Here is a 24050-nt window from a genome sequence, read left to right on the forward strand (position 1 = left end):
GATTAGGAAATTTGTTGATTGGAGGGGCAATTAAGCCTCTAACAAACAGAGATGGGAGTCAGAAAAATGTTTTAAATTATGATTAACGCCACCGTGTGCCTATCATCCCTAATTGATTAATATTAAGGGGGAGAAGAATAAGGGAAAATGTGGGACTTTAAATGAGGTATAGGGGTGCCGCTCAGGTCCCCCCCTCCATCCCGGTTGAATGAAAATTATGAAAAATAAAAATGAAGGAGTAGCGGGACTTTTTATATAAACACACGGGAGCAGAAATAAAATTGATAGCTTTTAATGGAATCAAATGGTTATAGAGTTTCTGTATTCAAATAATTCAATGCATGATGCTATATATGAAACTATTCGTACAACTACTACAATTCATTGAAACCAGAAAAGATATACATACATACATATTCCAACAAGGAATCAATATATAATATACATAGTATAAACAACACATTTGGAGCATGATTACATGATTAAATGGAAAAAATATGAAAAACAAAGAAAAAGAGGGGGGTATTGTAGGGGGGAGAGAAACCAAATGATATGGAACGGCCTGATCAGATGCATCAATGTGTACACTAGGTTGTTGTTGGCTCTACGCGTTTCAAGGTATTTGACCTATCATCAGGAGCAAGGAACCATAGTGATAATCTAAAAAATAAAGGAAGAATTTTTTATTCGGAAGGAAAAAGAAGAAAAGGAAAAAGAAAAAGAAAAAGAGACGGGGAAAAAAAAAAAAGAAGAAAGAGAAAAGCTCAGAACAGGCAGGAAGGGTCTTCCCTGATGGACCCGAACCGCCCGTACACTTACATGTATGGTCCACACAGTGGCGGTGCGGCCATGAAACACCCAGGCCAAACCAAGTATGCCATGCTCGGGAGCTGAGGGGACATGCCGCAGCGGGCAAAACACAGGAATGGGCGACACCCCGCAGGAATAACAATGTAGAAAGTATTGGAACAAGAGAGCCAAATCTAAAAAGAAAAGAAAGTTATGTTGCTGTGAAGTGAGAAGCACAAGTGAAAAGAAGGAGGTGAAGAAAGAAAGATGTAAATCACAGGAGGGAGTAAGAGGGGGAGAAGAGGATTAGTGTGAATGGAAAAAAGGTGTGAAGGTATAAAAAGAGTGAAGGAAAAAGGAAGCTGAAAAAGGAAAGGGGGAGGGGAAGGAAATGGCGGGGGGATTTGAGAGGGGCAAATGGTGAGGAACAGGAAGGGGGAGAAAGAGGAGAAAAAGTGGAAGTGAGAGGAAAAAGGGGAAAATTGAAAGCCAGGAAAGTGATGGAGGGGAAATGGGACTCGGTATGAAAGTCAAATGGTGATAGGGGGGGAAAAAAAGTGTACCTGATGAACAGAAGGTCCAACCAGAAATGCATGGATGCATGAGTGGTGGGTGATACATGTGGGTGGGTGATCCATGCATTTCTGGTTGGACCTTCTGGTCATCAGGTACACTTTTTTCCCCCCCCTATCACCATTTGACTTTCATACCGAGTCCCATTTCCCCTCCATCACTTTCCTGGCTTTCAATTTTCCCCTTTTTCCTCTCACTTCCACTTTTTCTCCTCTTTCTCCCCCTTCCTGTTCCTCACCATTTGCCCCTCTCAAATCCCCCCGCCATTTCCTTCCCCTCCCCCTTTCCTTTTTCAGCTTCCTTTTTCCTTCACTCTTTTTATACCTTCACACCTTTTTTCCATTCACACTAATCCTCTTCTCCCCCTCTTACTCCCTCCTGTGATTTACATCTTTCTTTCTTCACCTCCTTCTTTTCACTTGTGCTTCTCACTTCACAGCAACATAACTTTCTTTTCTTTTTAGATTTGGCTCTCTTGTTCCAATACTTTCTACATTGTTATTCCTGCGGGGTGTCGCCCATTCCTGTGTTTTGCCCGCTGCGGCATGTCCCCTCAGCTCCCGAGCATGGCATACTTGGTTTGGCCTGGGTGTTTCATGGCCGCACCGCCACTGTGTGGACCATACATGTAAGTGTACGGGCGGTTCGGGTCCATCAGGGAAGACCCTTCCTGCCTGTTCTGAGCTTTTCTCTTTCTTCTTTTTTTTTTTTTCCCCGTCTCTTTTTTCTTTTTCTTTTTCCTTTTCTTCTTTTTCCTTCCGAATAAAAAATTTTTCCTTTATTTTTTAGATTATCACTATGGTTCCTTGCTCCTGATGATAGGTCAAATACCTTGAAACGCGTAGAGCCAACAACAACCTAGTGTACACATTGATGCATCTGATCAGGCCGTTCCATATCATTTGGTTTCTCTCCCCCCTACAATACCCCCCTCTTTTTCTTTGTTTTTCATATTTTTTCCATTTAATCATGTAATCATGCTCCAAATGTGTTGTTTATACTATGTATATTATATATTGATTCCTTGTTGGAATATGTATGTATGTATATCTTTTCTGGTTTCAATGAATTGTAGTAGTTGTACGAATAGTTTCATATATAGCATCATGCATTGAATTATTTGAATACAGAAACTCTATAACCATTTGATTCCATTAAAAGCTATCAATTTTATTTCTGCTCCCGTGTGTTTATATAAAAAGTCCCGCTACTCCTTCATTTTTATTTTTCATAATTTTCATTCAACCGGGATGGAGGGGGGGACCTGAGCGGCACCCCTATACCTCATTTAAAGTCCCACATTTTCCCTTATTCTTCTCCCCCTTAATATATGTCAAACACAAGGCCCGCGGGACGAATCTGGCCCACCAGGCCATGTCAAGGAGCCCTCGCACCCAGTTTTACTGCCGGAATGTGGCAAAACTCCATTCTGCCACTTCTGGCTCTCGCCATCCTCTCCCGCTGTCACTAGTAAACACAGAAGCCTTCTGTGTTTACAAGGGACGGATTTGTCCTCAGCGGCTCTTGAATCTACCAAATCCCAGCATGCAGGCATGTCGGGGAGGTACGTGATCTGCCAGCACAGGGAGGTACAAGAGCCGGGTGTTGGGTAGGAGAAATAGATGTAAAGAAGCTTGGGGGGGGGGGTGTTGCAGTTGAGCACTCTGTACAAGGCGCACTCCTGAACCCTGAACTGTGCACCCCTGGGCCCTGCACTCTGTACACGGCGCACCCCTGGGCCCTGCACTCTGTACACGGCGCACCCCTGGGCCCTGCACTCTGTACACAGCGCACCCCTGGGCCCTGCACTCTGTACACGGTGCACCCCTAGACCCTGCACTCTGTACACGGCGTACCCCAGATACAACCAGCCCTTTGAGGGCAACCATACTGCTGATGGATTGGATAGCATAAAAAGAAATCACTCCTGCGCACAAGTGGATGGCCAGACAGATGATATAACGACACAGGCCTTGCTGCCCTCAAGGATGGGGAATCCTAATAAACAACGAGATAAAAAGAAAAGAGGGGTGCACCAGCCATGTGCATGATCTTTTTGTAAAAGTATTTATTAAATAAAATAATAAAGGAAATTACTCACAGCAGTGACTGCTGAGCTCTGATGAAGAAGAAATGTTACCTTCGAAACGCGTCAACTGGTAGTGACGCTTGTGTGCTCCACGATCTTTGGAAGGTTTTTCTCATCATAGAACGGCTTGCTGCTAGGGGTGCAACGGATCAAAAAATTCACGGATCGGATCGATCCTCGGATCAGAGTCACGGATCGGATCATTTTCTGATCAGCAAAAAAACAAAAAAAAACAAAACACACAAATCTTGTTATACCCACCGGAGTTTTAGATTTAAAAGCTATTTTCAACACAAAACCGAGCTTATATGCATAAATACAGTATTTGTAGATCGGATGGACTGTTTAGATGTTAGATTTTAAAAGCAACAGCAAACCTGCTGACCTTACATGGTTGCTAATGTGACAGAACCCCTCTGATTTTCACATTTAACATTAATGCATATAAGCTCGGTTTTGTGTTGAAAATGGCTTTTAAATAAAAAAACTCCGGTGGGTGTAACAAGATGTCCGCTTGCCCCCTTCTCACTCTATCATTACTGTACTGTGCAGGAGTGTGGGGTGTAGCAAGACGGCGGCGACGAAACGTCTCTTCCTGACGAGACAGCGGTGTACCAAGATGGCCGCCGCTCCGGAGCTAGGCCGAAACCGCGGCCTTTCCTATGGCCGAGGCCGCAGATCGCGGGAGTGCCGATCCGCGGAGGTTGATCCATACGGATCACGGATCGGCGACGATCCGTTGCACCCCTACTGATGGGGCAAGTGATTTGTGGGGGTACACAGATGGGGCCAACTGATTTATGGGGGAATCCGAAATACAAAAATGTACTATACTTCAGCTGACCAGTCCTTAGATATGGTGGCTGCATTCGTTTTCTTTTCCCTTTGATCCTGCCAGCAACTTCCTGTCCTAGAGGGACAACACTCACTGTACTGAATCTATGGAGATGTTGTGTTGTCACCGTAGGACAGAAAGTGTGTTTGGACTACAGAATACTCCCCCCTGTCTATAACATAGTGAGGTGATGTTTTGTAGTCCACATAGAGAACTGGGACTGAAAACAGTCCAGAGACAACGAGAGCAGAAAGTTCTGAGCTCTGTATATTTCCGGCAGGATGAAAAGTGACATTTTTGCATTTGTAGAAGGGATAGAAGAATACGGTATATTCTATTTCTTTATTCAGACTTGTAAAGTTGCTGAGAGGTCCACTTTAAGGTCTGCCTGGAGTCCTGCTATGAAGCCTTGCTTGCTGAGCTCTTCTTGTCCAGGATAGGGACTTTTACGTCTTCCCATCTTCTTGTCACAGGAAGAATACCTCAGCTCCTTGTTAAGTGAATATCAAGAGAAAGATGAAGTGGAGCAACAAAGAGCGCTGTGTGCTAAAACCTGCCGAAGATCCTCCAAGGGTAAGTATTAGCAGATAACAGCCCCTGCTTCACCACAGTGACACACTTTATTTTCTATCAAAGCTGCTGCTAGAATGGAAATCATCTTGCCATAAGTGTGGACCCCCGAGCAGAGGAAATATTTTGGCACTTACTGGGCATGGACACGCCGTGGCCTCCCCTTTCCAACCCTCCAACCAACCTATTGGTCTGTGTAGCTTCCTGTCATACATGTACTGCATTATGACCACTAGATGGAGCTGAGGATCATCCTTATTTTCTTATTCCTGCTGGGGGGATGTCAGTGTCAGGATGGGGGTTGTCGGTGTAATATTCCTGGGGGGACGTCAGTGTCAGGATGGGGGGTATCAGTGTAATATTCCTGGGGGGGTGTCAGGATGGGGGGTGTCGGTGTAATATTTCTGGGGGGACGTCAGTGTCAGGATGGGGGGTGTCGGTGTAATATTCCTGCTGGGGGGACGTCATTGTTAGGATGGGGGGGTGTCGGTGTAATATTCCTGCTGGGGGGTATGGGTGTAATATTCATGTTGGGGGGGTATGGGTGTAATATTCCTGCTGGGAGGGTGTCGGTGTAATATTCATGTTGGGTGGGTATGGGTGTAATATTCATGTTGGGGCTTGTCGGTGTAATATTCCTGATGGGGGAGTATGGGTGTAATATTCATGTTGGGGGGGTATGGGTGTATTATTCATGTTGGGGGGACGTTTGTGCAGGAAGTTCTTGTCGTATGATGGACACGGCGAGGATTTGGTCACACCTAGGTGTTCTGGATTCCCGAATCGGTAAAAAACGCAGCACACGCTTGCGATCCCTTTACTTTCAATATCATCCCAATAGAGGCGTGATTTTGCCGCGATTGTTGCCTGACGGCCTATGGGAAATAGGCGTCCCGCAATTTTTTTGTGTGTGATTTGTCAGGTGACCATATTGTCCCATGATTGGGGTGCCATTGAAAATAACTGGATCACAATCTGGAATCGCAGTAATTCCGCCCGCGATCCGGAAGGCCTAGGTGTGATCGCAGCCTAAGCGTCTTCTATCAGTTACTGGGTTCACCTTCTATAGATTCTGGGGGAACATTTTCTTCCTCAAACATTCCACACTTTTGCTTCATTCTTCATTCCACCCTTGTATAGCGCTTTTCTCTCTGAGGACTCCAAGTATTGGAGAAGGCGTTGGCCGGGAATCGAACCCGGGTCAGCTGCTTGAAAGGCAGCTATGCTCACCACTGCACCACCAACGCAAGGTAGCATGTCTTTGTAGTGTGGGAGGAAACCGGAGTACCCGGAGGAAACCCACGCAAGCACAGGGAGAACATGCAAACTCCATGCAGATAGTGTCCTGGTCAGGATTTGAACCATGGACCCCAGTGCTGCAAGGCTAACCCCTAAGCCTCTGTGCTGCCTGTATGCGGCCTCTGTTCTCTAAGGCCCGCCCCCGCTGAACGGAGTTCATCAATTATGTCCACTCAAAGCGCCTCCAGAAGAAATCCAAACTTATCCTAAACTGCAATCTATGTATATAACACTCCAAAATACACCCAAAGAATACCGGCCTCCAACCTCCCCTCAGCCGGTCCAACACACGCCCGAGGGGGAGTATGGAAGAGGGAGAGAGGGAGGAAAGGAGGGGGGAGGAGAGGTTAGGGGTAAGGAAGGGGTGTGGGGGTTCCCCCCAACCCTCACCCCCTTCTTTCTCCAACCTCCCCCTCCCCTTTTCCTCCCTCTCTCCCACTTCCATACTCCCCCTTGTTCTTCAGGTGATTATGTTTTGGCGACGTATTGTCGAACCTTATAGCTTCTGCAGAAGCTGCAGAAAGGTAAATAGAGGGCTGATGGGAAGACCCTCCGGTTACTGGAGTGGCATCTCGCACCAGTGTAGGGACCTGTGTTGGTACAGCCGTACCTGGTTCCAGGGAGGCTTCCTCAGACTTTTTGTTGAGTCTTCTTCTAGGAACAGCCAATTGTCTTGTTTGTCCAGCTGCATTGATAGTTGGTGATTCAGAAGTTCCAAAAACGAAAATGGAGGGCTGATGGGAAAACCCTCTGGTTACTGAAGTGGCAGCCACCAGTGTAGGGACCTGTGTTGGTACAGCCATACCTGGTCCGTCGGGAGGGTTCCTTAGAATTTTTGTTGAGTCTTCTTCTAGGAACAGTCAATCATCTTGTTTGTCCATTTACATTCATAGTTGGTGATTCAGAAACTCCAAAAAGGGAAATAGAGGGCTGATGGGAAGGCCCTCTGGATACTGGAGTGGCAGCCGCCACCAGTGTAGGGACCTGTGTTGGTAAGGCCGTACCTGGTCCCTGGGAGGGTTCCTCAGACTTTTAGTTGAGTCTGTGATTCAGAAGCTGCTGATGAACGTCACATTCTGCCAGAGTCTCAGTGGTCACGCCACAATCTGCCGGTGTCTTAGTGGGAAAGTTACATTCTGCCCGAGTCTCAACAGAATCGTTGCATGCTGGAGGAGTCTCGATGTGAATGACACGTGGTTGATTTAACATTTTTTCCACCCTTTTGGTTATTTTCTTTCCCAACAGAGCTGCACCCTGCTCATTTAAGTGCAGTCCATCTCTGCTGTAGAGCAAGTGACCAATTGAAAAGTCAGTCCAGGTCTCCATGAAGCCAAACCCCTCCTTCCTGCACCAATTCTTCAGCCACTTGCTAAGCTCCCTAAGCTCTTGTTGTCTCCTTGGTGTGGCTCGCGGCACAGGCAGTATTTCTGAAAATGCTGCCTTGGAGGTCCTTTTCTTCAATATAGCCCCTAAGTCCCTGAAATCATTTTGTAGGGTGCTCCATTTTCTTCTAATGTTGTCATTGGTTCCAATATGTACCATGACAACTGGATCCTCCCCAGCCCCATCCAACAATCCGTCCATCCGATCTGCAATGTCCCGAACTCGTGCGACTGGGAAACAATATACTCTTCGTTGATCGCGGTCATTCTGACAGATTGCCCTCTCTGTCCCTCTAATAACAGAGTCCCCTACCACCAGGATCTGCCTATCCTTTTCTTTAAGCTTGCCCTTATCTTCATGGGAGGAGATATTCAAATGGCTGCCCTGGTATTTTGGTGGGTTCTCAACATGAACCTCACATTGTGCTGTAGTCTCAACATGAATGTGACATTCAGGTGGTTTCTCAATGTGAATGTCACATGCTGGTGGAGTATCTGTGTGAATGTCACATGCTGGTGGAGTCTCCATGTGAACTACACATGCTGGTGGAGTCTCCGTGTGAACTACACATGCTGGTGGAGTCTCCGTGTGAACTACACATGCTGGTGGAGTCTCCGTGTGAACTACACATGCTGGTGGAGTCTCCGTGTGAACTACACATGCTGGTGGAGTCTCCGTGTGAACTACACATGCTGGTGGAGTCTCCGTGTGAACTACACATGCTGGTGGAGTCTCCGTGTGAACTACACATGCTGGTGGAGTCTCCGTGTGAACGTCACATGCTGGTGGTGTCTCCGTGTGAACGTCCCATGCTGGTGAAGTCTCCGTGTTAACATCACATGCTGATGGTGTCTTCATGTGAACGTCACATGCTGGTGGTGTCTCCGTGTGAACGTCCCATGCTGGTGGTGGATTTAACATTTTTTCCACCCTTTTGGTTATTTTCTTTCCCAACAGAGCTGCACCCTGCTCATTTAAGTGCAGTCCATCCCTGCTGTAGAGCAAGTGACCAATTGAAAAGTCAGTCCAGGTCTCCATGAAGCCAAACCCCTCCTTCCTGCACCAATTCTTTAGCCACTTGCTAAGCTCCCTAAGCTCTTGTTGTCTCCTTGGTGTGGCTCGAGGCACAGGCAGTATTTCTGAAAATGCTGCCTTGGAGGTCCTTTTCTTCAATATAGCCCCTAAGTCCCTGAAATCATTTTGTAGGGTGTTCCATTTTCTTCTAATGTTGTCATTGGTTCCAATATGTACCATGACAACTGGATCCTCCCCAGCCCCATCCAACAATCCGTCCATCCGATCTGCAATGTCCCGAACTCGTGCGACTGGGAAACAATATACTCTTCGTTGATCGCGGTCATTCTGACAGATTGCCTTCTCTGTCCCTCTAATAACAGAGTCCCCTACCACCAGGATCTGCCTATCCTTTTCTTTAAGCTTGCCCTCATCTTCATGGGAGGAGATATTCAAATGGCTGCCCTGGTATTTTGGTGGGTTCTCAACATGAACCTCACATTGTGCTGTAGTCTCAACATGAATGTGACATTCAGGTGGTGTCTCAATGTGAATGTCACATGCTGGTGGAGTATCCGTGTGAATGTCACATGCTGGTGGAGTATCCGTGTGAATGTCACATGCTGGTGGAGTATCCGTGTGAATGTCACATGCTGGTGGAGTATCTGTGTGAATGTCACATGCTGGTGGAGTCTCCGTGTGAACTACACATGCTGGTGGAGGCTCCGTGTGAACGTCACAAGCTGGTGGTGTCTCCGTGTGAACGTCACATGCTGGTGGCGTCTCCGTGTGAACGTCACATGCTGGTGGCGTCTCCGTGTGAACGTCACATGCTGGTGGCGTCTCCGTGTGAACGTCACATGCAGGTGGCGTCTCCGTGTGAACGTCACACGCTGGTGGCGCCTCCGTGTGAACGTCACACGCTGGTGGCGCCTCCGTGTGAACGTCACACGCTGGTGGCGCCTCCGTGTGAACGTCACACGCTGGTGGCGCCTCCGTGTGAACGTCACACGCTGGTGGCGCCTCCGTGTGAACGTCACACGCTGGTGGCGCCTCCGTGTGAACATCACACGCTGGTGGCGCCTCCGTGTGAACGTCACACGCTGGTGGCGCCTCCGTGTGAACTTCACACGCTGGTGGCGTCTCCGTGTGAACGTCACACGCTGGTGGCATCTCCGTGTGAACGTCACACGCTGGTGGCGTCTCCGTGTGAACGTCACACACTGGTGGCATCTCCGTGTGAACGTCACACGCTGGTGGCGTCTCAATGTAGCTTTCATATTCTGTCTCGCTCACTGGGGTAGTCCTGCCTTGTGAGCTGTGTCTGCAGTAAATACCGCGTACATCTGCAATAAAAAAGAATCAGATTTAGCACCTTCACCTACTATATATCTATATCTATATATATATATATATATATATATATATATATATATATTACAAACAACATAAAATTATGTAGAGAAAAGTTCAAAATTTCAGTGCAAGGGACAATAAATAATCCCAACATGACAGGGACACAGGGATGACTATAAAAATTTTGGTTGCCTGGCAGTTATGCCGACCCACTAAAATGAAAAAGGGGTCTGATTCTTCACTTTCGGGTGCGGTGGAGTAATCTGCAGTGCTTCTGTTTCTTATTATTAAACACCTGTGATGATGAATGCGGACATATTTAATAAATAGCATCCCCCAGGAAACCTACAGTGTCCCATCTGATAACAAATACAGATCATACACCCATCAGCATGACCAACATACAAATAAGAAGGGCCTGAAGATCAAACCTACCATGCGTATCCTCAAAACTCACCGTATCTGTCAGAACAAAGACATAGCAGCCACCTCCTGCTCCATGGCCGGCTCTGTGGCTGGGGCCACCAGGCCCATCTGGCCTGGTGGCCGCTATGTCTTTGTTCTGACAGATACGGTGAGTTTTGAGGATACGCTTGGTAGGTTTGATCTTAAAGCCCTTCTTATGTGTATGTTGGTCTTGGTGATGGGTGCATGATCTCTATTTGTTATCAGATGGGACACTGTAGGTGGCCTGGGTACCTCTTCTTACATCAGTTTTGGACCCTTTAGTAGAGTGCATTAGCTTGATTACATTCTATATACATGGTGAGTTTTATGTTCATGTTGTGTGCCCCTCTGTATAGTGCTGACCCTCATGGATATTCATTAGGGGTGCAACGGATCAAAAAACTCACGGTTGGCAGAGTATTGGCAGGGTATTGGCAGGGCATTGCAGAGTATTGGCACTGCTGCCATCCGAACTCTCCCCTCCACTGTACAGATCAGTACACAGAGGGGAGAGAGGAACCAGCGTCATGACATGACGCCGGTTTGTTACAAGTGATCGCTCCGTCATTTGACGGAGCGATCACGTGGTAAATGGCCGCCGGGTGTACCAAGGTGGCCGCCGCTCCGGAGCTAGGCCGAAGCCGCGGCCTTTCCTATTGCCGAGGCCACAGAGCGCTCCGCGGATCATGGGTGTTACGACATGCGGAGGTTGATCCGCACGGATCTCGGATCAATGACGATCCGTTGCATCCCTAATATTCATTGAACATATTTATGTTGTTATATCTTTTTGATACACATTTACTTTGATAACAGAAATGTTAATTTACGGTCATGCATACTTACTAAAAATTCTTTATGCAAATTATTGGAATTATTGTTGTTTATTTTTTATTTTGATTGTATTTGTCTTTTTGTAGCTACATATTGCTTTATAAGCCCCTGAAGAAGCTGAAAAGTGAAACATGTCAAGCAACAAGCATCAAGCTGGTTACAGTAACTACTTTATGTGTATATTGTACTGAATTGTCTTTATGAAATGTGGACATCATTCATTGTCCCCCCGTTTCTTTTAAAATTTTGGACTCCAATAAATAATGTTTTTATAACAAAATATATTTTTGTGTGTTTTGGCACCATTAAAGAAGATCCTGTTCCTTTAAAGCCTGTTATAGAGCACAGTGCTTGTGCTGTGTATGAAATAGCTGGCTGATCCTACCAGTTTCTACCCTTCCCCCTCTGCGCTGACTCCCATGTATCAGGGCTGCAGAGTCCTGACACCGGAGTCCTGACAGAGGCTTCTTACCACGTGATCATCGCGTGAACCTGGAAGTGCCAGTAAACGGCATTCCTCGGTTCGCGCTGACAGGGAGAGCCAATCGGCAGCTCTCTCTGTCAGAGGGGGGTCTGTGCTGATAATCAGCAGATTGATTATCAGTGCAGCCCCCATGAGAGGTGCCCAACAACTGCCAGCAGTGCCCCCTCAAAGTCTCTTAGTGCCCACCACAGTGCCAATCAGTGCCCATCACAGTCCCCACCACAGGGCCAATCAGTGCTACATATCAGTGCCAACTCATCAGTGCACATCGGTGAAGGAGAAAACAAAATTTTATGACAAAATAAGAAAAACGTTTTTTTGTTCAAAAGTTTTTAGTTTGTTTAGCAAAAAATACCCCCCCCCCAGAGGTGATGAAATACCAACAAAAGAAAGCTCTATTTGTGGGAAGAAAATGATAAAAATGTAGTTTGGGTACAGTGTTGTAATTGTCATTCAAAGTGGGACAGCGCTGAAAGCTGAAAATTGTCCTGGGCAGGAAGGGGGGGAAGTGCCGGTATTGAAGTGGTGAATCTTCAACTGCCATAATGCTGCACATGTGATTCGTTATGACACCAGCCATTGGATGGTTTGACAGTTTGGTTGAGAGCACAACCAATGTGACAGTTAGCATTCCCGACATGCCAGAAATAGAAATGTTTTTTGAAAGTGTTAAATCGATGGGATTCCTTCCTCTTTAATACAAGTAGAAAATGTTTTATTTATAAATAACGCACAGGCACGAGGATGCAGATTTTTATCTGACAGAGGAGATGATATAAAGATCAGATTGTGGCTTATCAATCACTTTAATATCCTTTCTGTTCTATAATTCTATGAAAACAAATCATTTTGGGATGAAGGTGATCGATGAGTGTAGGTAACTTTTCCAGAGTACTTTTTGTATCTATCACTATCCATAACACTTACCAATTTTGGTGTCTGTATCTCGGTGATGTCTATTGGCTGTACAGCCGGAACCGAAACATCCAACAACGGCTCTGAAACAGCCGCGCACAATCCTCTTCATTTTGGGGGGCTTTTTGGTTGGGATATCTGCAGGCTGGTCACTGATACCTCCTACCATTGCCCCTCCTTTGCTGGCTTTCTCTTTGGTGTTTTTCAGAGAAATAAGCCGATTACATTTAAATCGGTTCATTATTAGGAATAAAGAAACTCGCTTTAAATGTATGACAATAGAAATCGCAATGAAATTGAATCGAACTAAATCAAATCCAATAAAATCGCAAGAAATATCTCAGGAGAGATAAGAAGCACGTGTTCACTGGTCAGTGATCTCTGAGCTTCTGAGAGCTCACTGACCTGCGTCTGGCTATAGAAGACTCAGCCGATGACATCATAGGCAGAGGGACCAATCAGATCGCAGAGTGCAGTCAGGTGACCTTTTTTTTTTTTTGAAAAATAACTGACGTTTTTTTCTTAAAGGAGCCACGTCCTTATTTGTGAGCTTTGTGAATTCAGCCTGTAGGATCAGTATAAGGATCTAATAGGGATATACGGCTCCTGGAAGAACATGTTATTGTGAATGAGATTTAACCCTTACAGTCCCATGGCTGAAGTAAAGATCTCTATTTTTATGATAACATTGTGAATGGAGCCTTAGAAATCCTCCATCAAATCTTTTCTTTTATTTTATCATTATTACACACTAATTATTTCTCCATTTTTAACCCTTTCACTGCCCTTTCATTCATGAATCCTTTATGAAACCAATTCCCCTCCCCTTTTGTTTTTAACCCTTTTACTGCAAAATATTAAGTTTTTATTTTTTTTAACCCTTTCAGCGCCAAACCAACTTCTTTTCTTTTTTTATACCCTCCCCTCCCCCCATTTTTAACCCTTTTACCACCAAAACCAATGTGCTTTTCATTTTTCTTGCCCAGATGTAAAATCACTAAAGGAAAACTTGTTTATTGTTAGTGTTGGATGGAGTGGAGAGGGATTAGAGCCCCTGTCAGGTTTTTATTGCTGTCTGCGCCCCCTTTAGGAAGAATCATTCAACTTCAACTGCCAAATTCTTTCAGTTTTTAACCCTTTTACTACCAAACTATATTGTTCATTTGTTTCAACCCTTTAACTGTCAAACCAAGTAACCCCTCCCCCTCCCCTCCCCCTACACACACATTTTAACTGCCACTTTCACTGCCAAATCTTTTTTTTTTTTAATTTCTCCCCCATATGTTACATTATAAATAAAGGAAAATGTTTTTATTGTTGGCGTTAGATGGAGTGGAGAGGGCTTAGAAGTCCCTGGCTCTGCCTCCTGCACAGGCTGATAGGTTCATGGAGCCTTTACTAACATGGCAGACCGCCCACAAGTCTTGGTCCAGTGAGCAGCAGTCATTGGTTGCTAGAGATGCCGGCATGCCTAGCAACCAATGACTTCACGTGCCTGCTGTGTGCCCTGCAGCACATTTCTCCTGCCAGCTCCCACCTTCTGCCTGCCAGGCTATAGGGAGTTCTCCTACAGGTACACTGAGCTCTGTGATGGGGCAACTGATCTGTGGGGGTACTCTGATGGAGGGAACTAATCTATGGGGGCACGATGATGAGGCAACTAATCTATGGAGGCAGTTTGATGGGGCAATTAATCTATGGGGGCACGGTGATGAGGCATCTAATCTATGGGGGCACGGTGATGAGGCAACTAATCTATGGGGCAGTTTGATGGGGCAATTAATCTATGGGGCAGTTTGATGGGGCAATTAATCTATGGGGCAGTTTGATGGGGCAATTAATCTATGGGGGCACGATGATGAGGCAACTAATCTATGGGGGCAGTTTGATGGGGCAATTAATCTATGGGGGCACGGTGATGAAGCATCTAATCTATGGGGGCACGGTGATGAGGCAACTAATCTATGGGGCAGTTTGATGGGGCAATTCATCTATGGGGGCGCACGGTGATGAGGCATCTAATCTATGGGGGCACGGTGATGAGGCAACTAATCTATGGGGCAGTTTGATGGGGCAATTAATCTATGGGGGCACGGTGATGAGGCAACTAATCTATGGGGCAGTTTGATGGGGCAACTGATCTATATATGTACTCTGATGGGTGCAGCTAATCTAAGAGGATATTCTGATGGGGTAACTGATCTATTGGGGCACTCTGATGGGGCAAGTGATTTATGGGGGAATCCGAAATACAAAAATGTACTATACTTCAGCTGAGCAGTCCTTAGATATGGTGGCTGCATTCGTTTTCTTTTCCCTTTGTCTTTGATCCTGCCAGTAACTTCCTGTCCTAGGGTGACAACACTCGCTGTACTGAATCTATGGGGACGTTGTCACCGTAGGACAGAAAGTGTGTTTGGACTACAGAATACTCCCCCTCCCTGTCTATAACTTAGTGAGGTGATGTTTTGTAGTCCACATAGAGAACTGGGACTGAAAACAGTCCAGAGAAAAGGAGAGCAGAAAGTTCTGAGCTCTGTATATTTCCGGCAGGATGAAAAGTGACATTTTTGCACTTGTAGAAGGGATAGAAGAATACGGTATATTCTATTTCTTCATGCAGACTTGAAAAGTTGCTGAGAGGTCCACTTTAAGGTCTGCCTGGAGTCCTGCTATGAAGCCTTGATTGCTGAGCTCTTCTTGTCCAGGATAGGGACCCTTACGTCTTCCCTTCTTCTTGTCACAGGAAGAATACCTCAGCTCCTTGTTAAGTGAATATCAAGAGAAAGATGAAGTGGAGCAACAAAGAGCGCTGTGTGCCAAAGCCTGTGGAAGATCCTCCAAGGGTAAGTACTAGCAGATAACAGCCCCTGCTTCACCACAGCGACACCCTTTATTTTCTATCAAATCTGCTGCTAGAATGGAAATCACCTTGCCTTAAGTGTAGACCCCCGAGCAGAGGAAATATTTTGGCACTTACTGGGCATGGACACGTCGTGGCCTCCCCTTTCCAACCCTCTAACCACCATATTGGTCTGTGTAGCTTCCTGTCATACATGTACTGCATTATGACCACTAGATGGAGCTGAGGATCATCCTTATTTTCTTATTCCTGCTGGGGGGATGTCAGTGTCAGGATGGGGGGGTGTCGGTGTAATATTCCTGGGGGATGTCAGTGTCAGGATGGGGGGGTTCGGTGTAATATTCCTGGGGGGATGTCAGTGTCAGGATGGGGGGTGTCGGTGTAATATTCCTGGGGGGTGTCAGGATGGGGGGTGTCGGTGTAATATTCCTGGGGGAACGTCAGTGTCAGGATGGGGGGTGTCAGTATAATATTCCTGGGGGGTATCAGGATGGGGGGTGTCGGTGTAATATTCCTGGGGGGACGTCAGTTTTAGGATGGGGGGTGTCGGTGTAACATTCCTCCTGGGGGGATGTCAGGATGGGGGGGTGTCGGTGTAATATTCCTGGGGGGATGTCAGGATGGGGGGTGTCGGTGTAATATTCCTGGGTGGACGTCAGTGTCAGGATGGGGGGGTGTCGGTGTAATATTCCTGGGGGGATGTCCACTGTCACCAATGCTGGGGGTTAATAGTGCGTCCGCTGACACCAGTGCTGGGGGTTAATAGTGCGTCCGCTGATGGCAATTCTGGGGGTTAATAGTGCGTCCGCTGATGGCAATTCTGGGGGTTAATAGTGCGTCCGCTGACACCAATGCTGGGAGTTAATAGTGCGTCTGCTGACACCAATGCTGGGGGGTTAATAGTGCGTCCGCTGACACCAGTGCTGGGGGTTAATAGTGCGTCCGCTGACACCAATGTTGGGGGTTAATAATGCGTCCGCTGACACCAATGCCGGGGTTAATAGTGCGTCCGGTGACACCAATGCCGGGGTTAATAGTGTGTCCGCTGACACCAATGCCGGGGGTTAATAGTGCGTCCGCTGACACCAATGCCGGGGTTAATAGTGCGTCCGCTGACACCAGTGCTGGGGGCTAATAGTGCGTCCGCTGACACCAGTGCTGGGGGTTAATAGTGCGTCCGCTGACACCAGTGCTGGGGGTTAATAGTGCGTCCGCTGACACCAGTGCTGGGGGTTATTAGTGCGTCCGCTGACACCAATGCTGGGGGTTAATAGTGCGTCTGCTGATACCAATGCTGGGGGTCAATAGTGCGTCCGCTGACACCAATGCCGGGGTTAATAGTGCATCCGCTGACACCAATGCTGGGGGTTAATAGTGCGTCCGCTGACACCAATGCCGGGGTTAATAGTGCGTCCGCTGACACCAATGCTGGGGGTTAATAGTGCGTCCGTTGATACCAATGTGGTAGTTAATAGTGCGTCCGCTGACACTAATGCTGGGAGTTAATAGTGCGTCCGCTGACATCAATGCTAGGGGTTAATAGTGCGTCCGCTGACACCAATGTCGGGGTTAATAGTACATCCGCTTACACCAATGCTGGGGGTTAATAGTGCGACCGCTGACACCAATGCTGGGGGTTAATAGTGCGACCGCTGACACCAATGCTGGGGGTTCATAGTGCGACTGCTGACACCAATGCTGGGGGTTAATAGTGCGACTGCTGACACCAATGCTGGGGGTTAATAGTGCATCCGCTGACACCAATGCTAGGGGGTTAATAGTGCGTCCGCTGACACCAATGCCGGGGTTAATAGTGCGTCCGCTGACACCAATGCTGGGGGTTAATAGTGCGTCCGTTGATACCAATGTGGTAGTTAATAGTGCGTCCGCTGACACTAATGCTGGGAGTTAATAGTGCGTCCGCTGACATCAATGCTAGGGGTTAATAGTGCGTCCGCTGACACCAATGTCGGGGTTAATAGTACATCCGCTTACACCAATGCTGGGGGTTAATAGTGCGACCGCTGACACCAATGCTGGGGGTTAATAGTGCGACCGCTGACACCAATGCTGGGGGTTCATAGTGCGACTGCTGACACCAATGCTGGGGGTTAATAGTGCGACCGCTGACACCAATGCTGGAGGTTAATAGTGCGACCGCAAGCAGCAATCAAGAGTAGTCAAATAGGTTTCCAGGTCACAACAGGTTCAGACAGATCACACACTAGCACAGGAACAAGGGGGGACTGAAGATAATCCAGCAATTTGGCAGTGTCTGGGCTGGGCTTATATAGGGAAGTTTGAAGTCACTTCCTGTGCACCTCCTGGGTATTCTCCTGCCTTTTTCCATCAGGTTGATGTCACTTCCTGTGCGCCTCCTGGGTATTTTCCCGCCTGTTTCCATCGGGTTGAGGTCACGTCCTGCGCAAACACGCTCAGGTTACACCCTGGTCTGCGCACGTGCACACGCTTGGGTTACACCCTGGTCTGTGCACGGGCTCGGGTTACAAAACTGGACTGCGTATGTGCACGCACTCTGGTTACAACACTGGACTGTGCACATGCACATGCGGGGATTACACACTTGGCTGTGCACGTGCACACTCTGGGGTTACAAAACTGGACTACACACGTGCACACTCTCAGGTTACAATACTAGACTGCTTGCGTTACACCCTGGTCTGCGCACGTGCACATGCTCGGGTTACACCCTGGTCTATGCACGGGTTTGGGTTACAAAACTGGACTGCGCATTTGCCCGCACTCTGGTTACAAAACTGGACTGTGCACGTGCACACTCTTAGATTACAATACTAGACTGAGCACGTCTGTCTTTTTCGCCTTCTGTTTATCTCCTAAACCACTGAAGCTCTTGAAAGCTTTTACCCCTTCATGACCAGGCCATTTTTGCTATTCAGCATTGGGCTAGTTTAACTTGCAATTGCGTAGCCATACAACACTGTACAGAAATTAAATTTATATCATTTTATTTCACACAAGTAGAGATTTCTTTTGGTGGTATTTTATCACTACTGTTTTTATTTTTTATTATATAAACAAGAAAAGCTCAAATTTTTTTTTTTAAAAACCCCAACATTTTCTACTTACTTTCTGTTATTAAAAATATGCAATAAACTCAAATGTTGTCATTTATTTCATTTAGGCCAAAATGTATTCTGCTATACAGTATGTCTTTAGTAAAAAAAAAAATAAAATCCAAATAAGTATGTAATAATTGGTATGTGTGAAAGTTATAGTGTCCACAAACTATGGTATATATACTGGATCTTACGCAGCTTTTACTTTCTGACTAACATTTCTTGTGGTGCAAAAATGCCAGGGCAGTACAAAAACTCCCCAAATGATCTCTTTTTGGAAAGTAGACATCCAAGGAAGTTGCTATGTTGAGCCCATGGAAGATTTTTTTTTTTGTTTTAAAAAAAGTAAAAAAAAAAAAGACAATTCTTTTTATTTTTAATTAATTATTTTTTTTACACAAAGTTGTCACTTTAATGAGATATTTCTCACACAGGCCATGGGTGTATGTGGAATGACAGCACAAAACACGTTTTACTACTTCTCCTGAGCATGGGGATAACATAATGTATATGTGAGACTTTTTGGCAGCTTAACTGTGTACAGGAGCCCAAAATCCAATGACCACATTCAGGCTTTCAAAGGTATTCATTTCCTCATTTCACTTCTTCACTACCTATCACAGTTTCAGAGGCCCTGAGATGCCACGATAGCACAACCCCAACCCAATGACCCCTTTTCAGAAATTAGACACCCCAAGCTATTTGCTGAGAGGCATGTTGTGTCCATCAAAGATTTTATTTTTTCCCACAAGTTTTTGAAAAATTACAAAAAAAAAAAAATATTTCTATTTTTTTTTACACAAAGTTATCACTTTAATTAGATATTTCCCAGACATACCATGGGAATTACACCCCAAAAAACATTCTGCTGCTTCTTCGGCGTATTGGGATATGTGTGAGACTTTTTGGGAGCCTAGCCACGTATGGGAGCTGAAAGTCAATGACCACCTTCAAGCTTCCAAGGGGAATATTTTCCTTATTTCACTTCCCGACTACCTATCACAGTTTTGGATGCCCTGGAATGCCAGGATAGCACAAACCCCCCAAATGACCCCTTTTCAGAAAGTAGACACCCTAAGGCTCCATGCACACTGGGCTTAAAAAAAAACGTCTGTTTTCTTTGGAGTAAAAAAACGTTCATATAGAGCATTTTTTGTACAAAGTTTAGACGAGTTTAGGAGAGTTTTATGTTTTTTCTGCCAGTAAGCTCCAATCAGAAACACGAATCAGAAGGGTTTTTGTTCCTGCCTCTAAACGTTGATCTTTAAATATGCCTGTAAACGTCCTAATGTACATGGACACGTAGGATAACACTGAGTTGCTTCTACTGGCAGAATACAAAACTCTTGTAGAAGCAATGTTTTTTACACCAGCGTGCATGAAGACTAAGCTATTTGCTGAGAGGCATGTTGTGTCCATGGAAGATTAATTTTTTTCCACAAGTTTTTTTTATAGTGACAAACTAAATTTTTTTTTTTTTTTTTTTTACACAAAGTCCTCACTTTAGTGAGATATTTCTCATGTATGTCTTGGGTATATGTGGAATTACACCCCAAAACACATTCTGCTACTTCACCCGAGTCTTGGGATACCACATGTGACAGACTTTTTGTCAGCCTAGCTGTGTACAGGGGCCCATAATCTAATGACCACCTTCAGGCTTTCAAAGGGCGTAATTTCCTCATGTCGCTTCCTCACCACCTATCACAGTTTTGGAGGCCCCGAAATGCCAGGATAGCACCACCCCCCTCTCCAATTTACACCTTTTTGGATAGTAATCAATCCACACGTCGGTGACGTCACTTCCAGTCATGCACAAAAAATTATCTCCATGTTTTTGGTTGGAATACTGCTCTATACATTTTATTCTTATGTGAGTGTATGTTTTACGTTATATAAGTCTTTTAATCATAATACGCAATAAGATTTCTCCCCTTTCTTTGAGCCACTAGTGAATGGGAGATAGTGAGCACAGTTTCCTTAAAGGGACCATAGTTAAGAAGTAGCTTCAAAGAGCTGGAGGTGGAACTGCATAGATCACTTACCAAAATGCAAATGACCTATTAAGTGTAGATTCACTACCAAGGTGTGCAGGCATTGCACCTAGAGGTGGAGTGACAGCACGGTGGATTGGAGCCCAATCGAGTGTTTATGAAGACCTAATGAACACTTTTATTGTTTGTATTGTTTTGTCTGTCAGTATTTTAGGAGGACCTGATCCAGACATCCCAAGTCTCCCGCGAGCCGCGGGAGTCTCCCGCATTTGGCTGCGGGCTCCTGGACACCTCCGAGCGCAGGTCGATCCCCCGGCTGGACCTGTCACTCAGCCACAGACAGCAGCCCGAGTAGCCGAATGAAGTACAGCTGCTCGGTCTGTGGCTGAGTGACAGGCGGCTGTAGGATGTGAATGTAGTCTCGGGGTTGACGGGGATTTCAGGAGCGAGTGATTTGTCAGGTGAATGGCTGGTTTTAGCCCTTGTATCATCCCAACACCATGCTTGATATGGTGCCAGGATGATCAAATCATATTATTTCTATTACTACATTGTAATATATAATGAAAAAGTTCAACTCACCATAATGCCGAATCATTGGGAACCCTGAGCTTGTCACTTGCCACCGTCTCCTGCTACCAGATGCAGGGTGTCACTTGCCCCCGTAGCCTGCCACCAGATGCATTGTGTCAGTTGCCACCATCTCCTGCCACCAGATGCAGCGTCACTTGCCACCGTCTCCTGCCACCAGATCCTGCCACCAGATGCAGCGTGTCACTTACCACGTCTCCTGCCACCAGATGCAGCGTCACTTGCCACCATATCCTGCCACCAGATGCAGGGTGTCACTTGCCCCCGTAGGCTGCCACCAGATGCAGCGTCACTTGCCACCATATCCTGCCACCAGATGCAGGGTGTCACTTGCCCCCGTAGCCCGCCACCAGATGCAGTGGCACTTGCCACCCTGTGCTCTTGCTGGGTAAGTGCCTACCTGATTCCTACACTGACCTACCTGCCCACTACACTGACCTACCTGACCCCTTAAATGACCAACCTGACCACTATAACCTACCTGACCTCTACAATGACCCACCTGCCCACTACACTGACTTCCCTGTCCCCTGCACTGACCTACCTGATCCCCCTGACCACTACACTCCTTCCTGCACTACTACTGACTAATCCCTCACACAAATATAAGGTAGATCGGTGGATTTCACTCACCACTCCAGGCCAGGACTCCATGAGGATCATCCATAGATGTCTATCCCCTAGTCGCTCCTCAGTATCCCCCGCAGGCCAGGAACTCTGCCAGCAGCCGCCGTACACTCATCTGCATCTAGCACCGCCCCTCCCCCTCACACACACGGTCTGCCTGTGGCACGCACCTGAGGAATCATGGGGGACAGGGCAGGCTGGACCACTGGAGTGCCTGGGCGGGGGGAGACCCGGGTGCTGAGGAGTGTCTGCCTCATTGGAGGTGTATGGTGATTATAGGGGCTGGAGCCTGGAACAAGTCACTTGGGCTGCCCACCCCCACGCTACAACACTGGGCTGGCCCGGCCGGATGACATCATTGACATTCGGCAGTCAATGGAAAATCGCGAACGGCTGCATCATATTCATTCCGCGACACTGTATTGTCCCGGAATGAAGGTGCCCGGGACAGACCTGCTGATTGCGGGAATGTCCCGGGCAATCCAGGACACGTGGGCACCCTAGCCAGACCCCAAAACCAACAGCCCAGCTCTAGCAGCCAGGCCCCAGCAGCCAGACCGAGGATGAGCAGCCGGACCCCAGGACAACCACCACAGCACAGTCCCAGCAACCAGACTATTGGCCCCAACAGCCAGACCCCAGGACCAGCAGCCCAGCTCCAGCAGCCAGGCCCCAGCAGCCAGACCCTGGGACCAGCATCCCAGCTCCAGCAGCCAGACCCCAGTACCAGCAGCTGTGTGATTAGGCTGCATTTCATGGGCACTTGTAAGGCTGCATTTCATAGGCACTTGTAGCATCACCTCCCTGAAATGAGTTTGAAACCTCCCTGAAATTAGTTTTTGCAGGTTGGGATGTCTGCTTGATTGGACCATTTATTACCCTCTATAGAGCGGTCGATGTCAAATCACAGGATCCGATCCTATCTGCTATTGATGGGGGATCAATCTGGCGGATCAGATCAGATGACAGTCGGATGGAAACAGACAGGCGGTCCATTTCCATCTGACTGCCCATAGAGGGAACAAGGAATAAGTGGAGCAGACACGGACCTGTCCTCGGCCTGCTCAGTGGGGATCAACGGACAGATTTCCTCCTGAGCAGGCGGATCCGCTGGCAGATTCCGCCTGCCTGAAAGGGGCCTAAGAAGGACTCAGTCCCAAAAGAGGGGCTGTCCATATAAATGAGGGACAGTTGGGAGCTATGAGGGGGGCACTGATGGGGACAACCGATGTAAGGGGGCACTCTGATGGTGACAACTGATGTGAGAGGGGACTCTAATGGGGACACTGATGTAAGGGGGCACTCTGATGGGGACACCTGATGTAAGGGGGCGCTCTGATGGTGATAACTGATTTTAGGGGAGACTCTGATGGGGACACCTGATGTGAGAGGGGACTCTAATGGGGGCACCTGATGTTAGGGGGCAGTCTGATGGTGACACCTGATGTTAGGGTGGACTCTACTGGGGACACTGATGTAAGGGGACTTTGATGGGGACACTGATGTAAGGAGGGACTTTGATGGGGACACCGATGTAAGGGGGGACTTTGATGGGGACACCGATGTAAGGGGGGACTTTGATGGGGACACCGATGTAAGGGGGGATTTTGATGGGGACACCGATGTAAGGGGGGACTTTGATGGGGACACCGATGTAAGGGGGGCTTTGATGGGGACACCGATGTAAGGGGGGACTTTGATGGGGACACCGATGTAAGGGGGGACTTTGATGGGGACACTGATGTAAGGGGGGACTTTGATGCGGACACCGATGTAAGGGGGGACTTTGATGGGGACACTGATGTAAGGGGGGACTTTGATGGGGACACCGATGTAAAGGGGAACTTTGATGGGGACATTGATGTAAGGGGGACTTTGATGGGGACACCGATGTAAGGGGGGGACTTTGATGGGGACACTGATGTAAAGGGGGACTTTGATGGGGACACCAATGTAAGGGGGGGGGCTTTGATGGGAAACTGATGTAAGGGTGGGGGCACTCTGATGGGGACACCTGATGTTAGGGGAGACTCTGATGGTGACATCTGATGGACATATTCTGTATGTAACAGAGTTAGGGGGAGATTGGTATAAGTTCGGCTCAGTTTGAGTAGTTAGTGTGAATGAGTCCTTCCATCTAGTTTATTATGACAGACAGTGGAAATAGTGATATCAAGCTACTATTGGTGCTCAGTCAGTAATTAGCAGCAGAAAGCAAAGAGTAACAACAAAAAGATAAAATTGCTTTAATTAGTAATGTTTTGTCAGCGAACAATAAAGTTCAGCTCC

At 47.0% G+C, this 24050-nt stretch overlaps 1 non-coding gene across 1 annotated transcript; it reads right to left on the reverse strand.

Annotated features, from left to right (window-relative positions):
- Nucleotides 1-6031: 6031 nt before the first annotated feature.
- On the reverse strand, nucleotides 6032-6103 carry TRNAE-UUC (transfer RNA glutamic acid (anticodon UUC)). The gene has a single exon. It is a non-coding gene; the product is annotated as a tRNA-Glu (tRNA).
- Nucleotides 6104-24050: the final 17947 nt, after the last annotated feature.

The sequence above is a fragment of the Aquarana catesbeiana genome, linkage group LG03 (assembly GCF_042186555.1).
Source record: "Aquarana catesbeiana isolate 2022-GZ linkage group LG03, ASM4218655v1, whole genome shotgun sequence".
Lineage (NCBI taxonomy): Eukaryota > Metazoa > Chordata > Amphibia > Anura > Ranidae > Aquarana > Aquarana catesbeiana.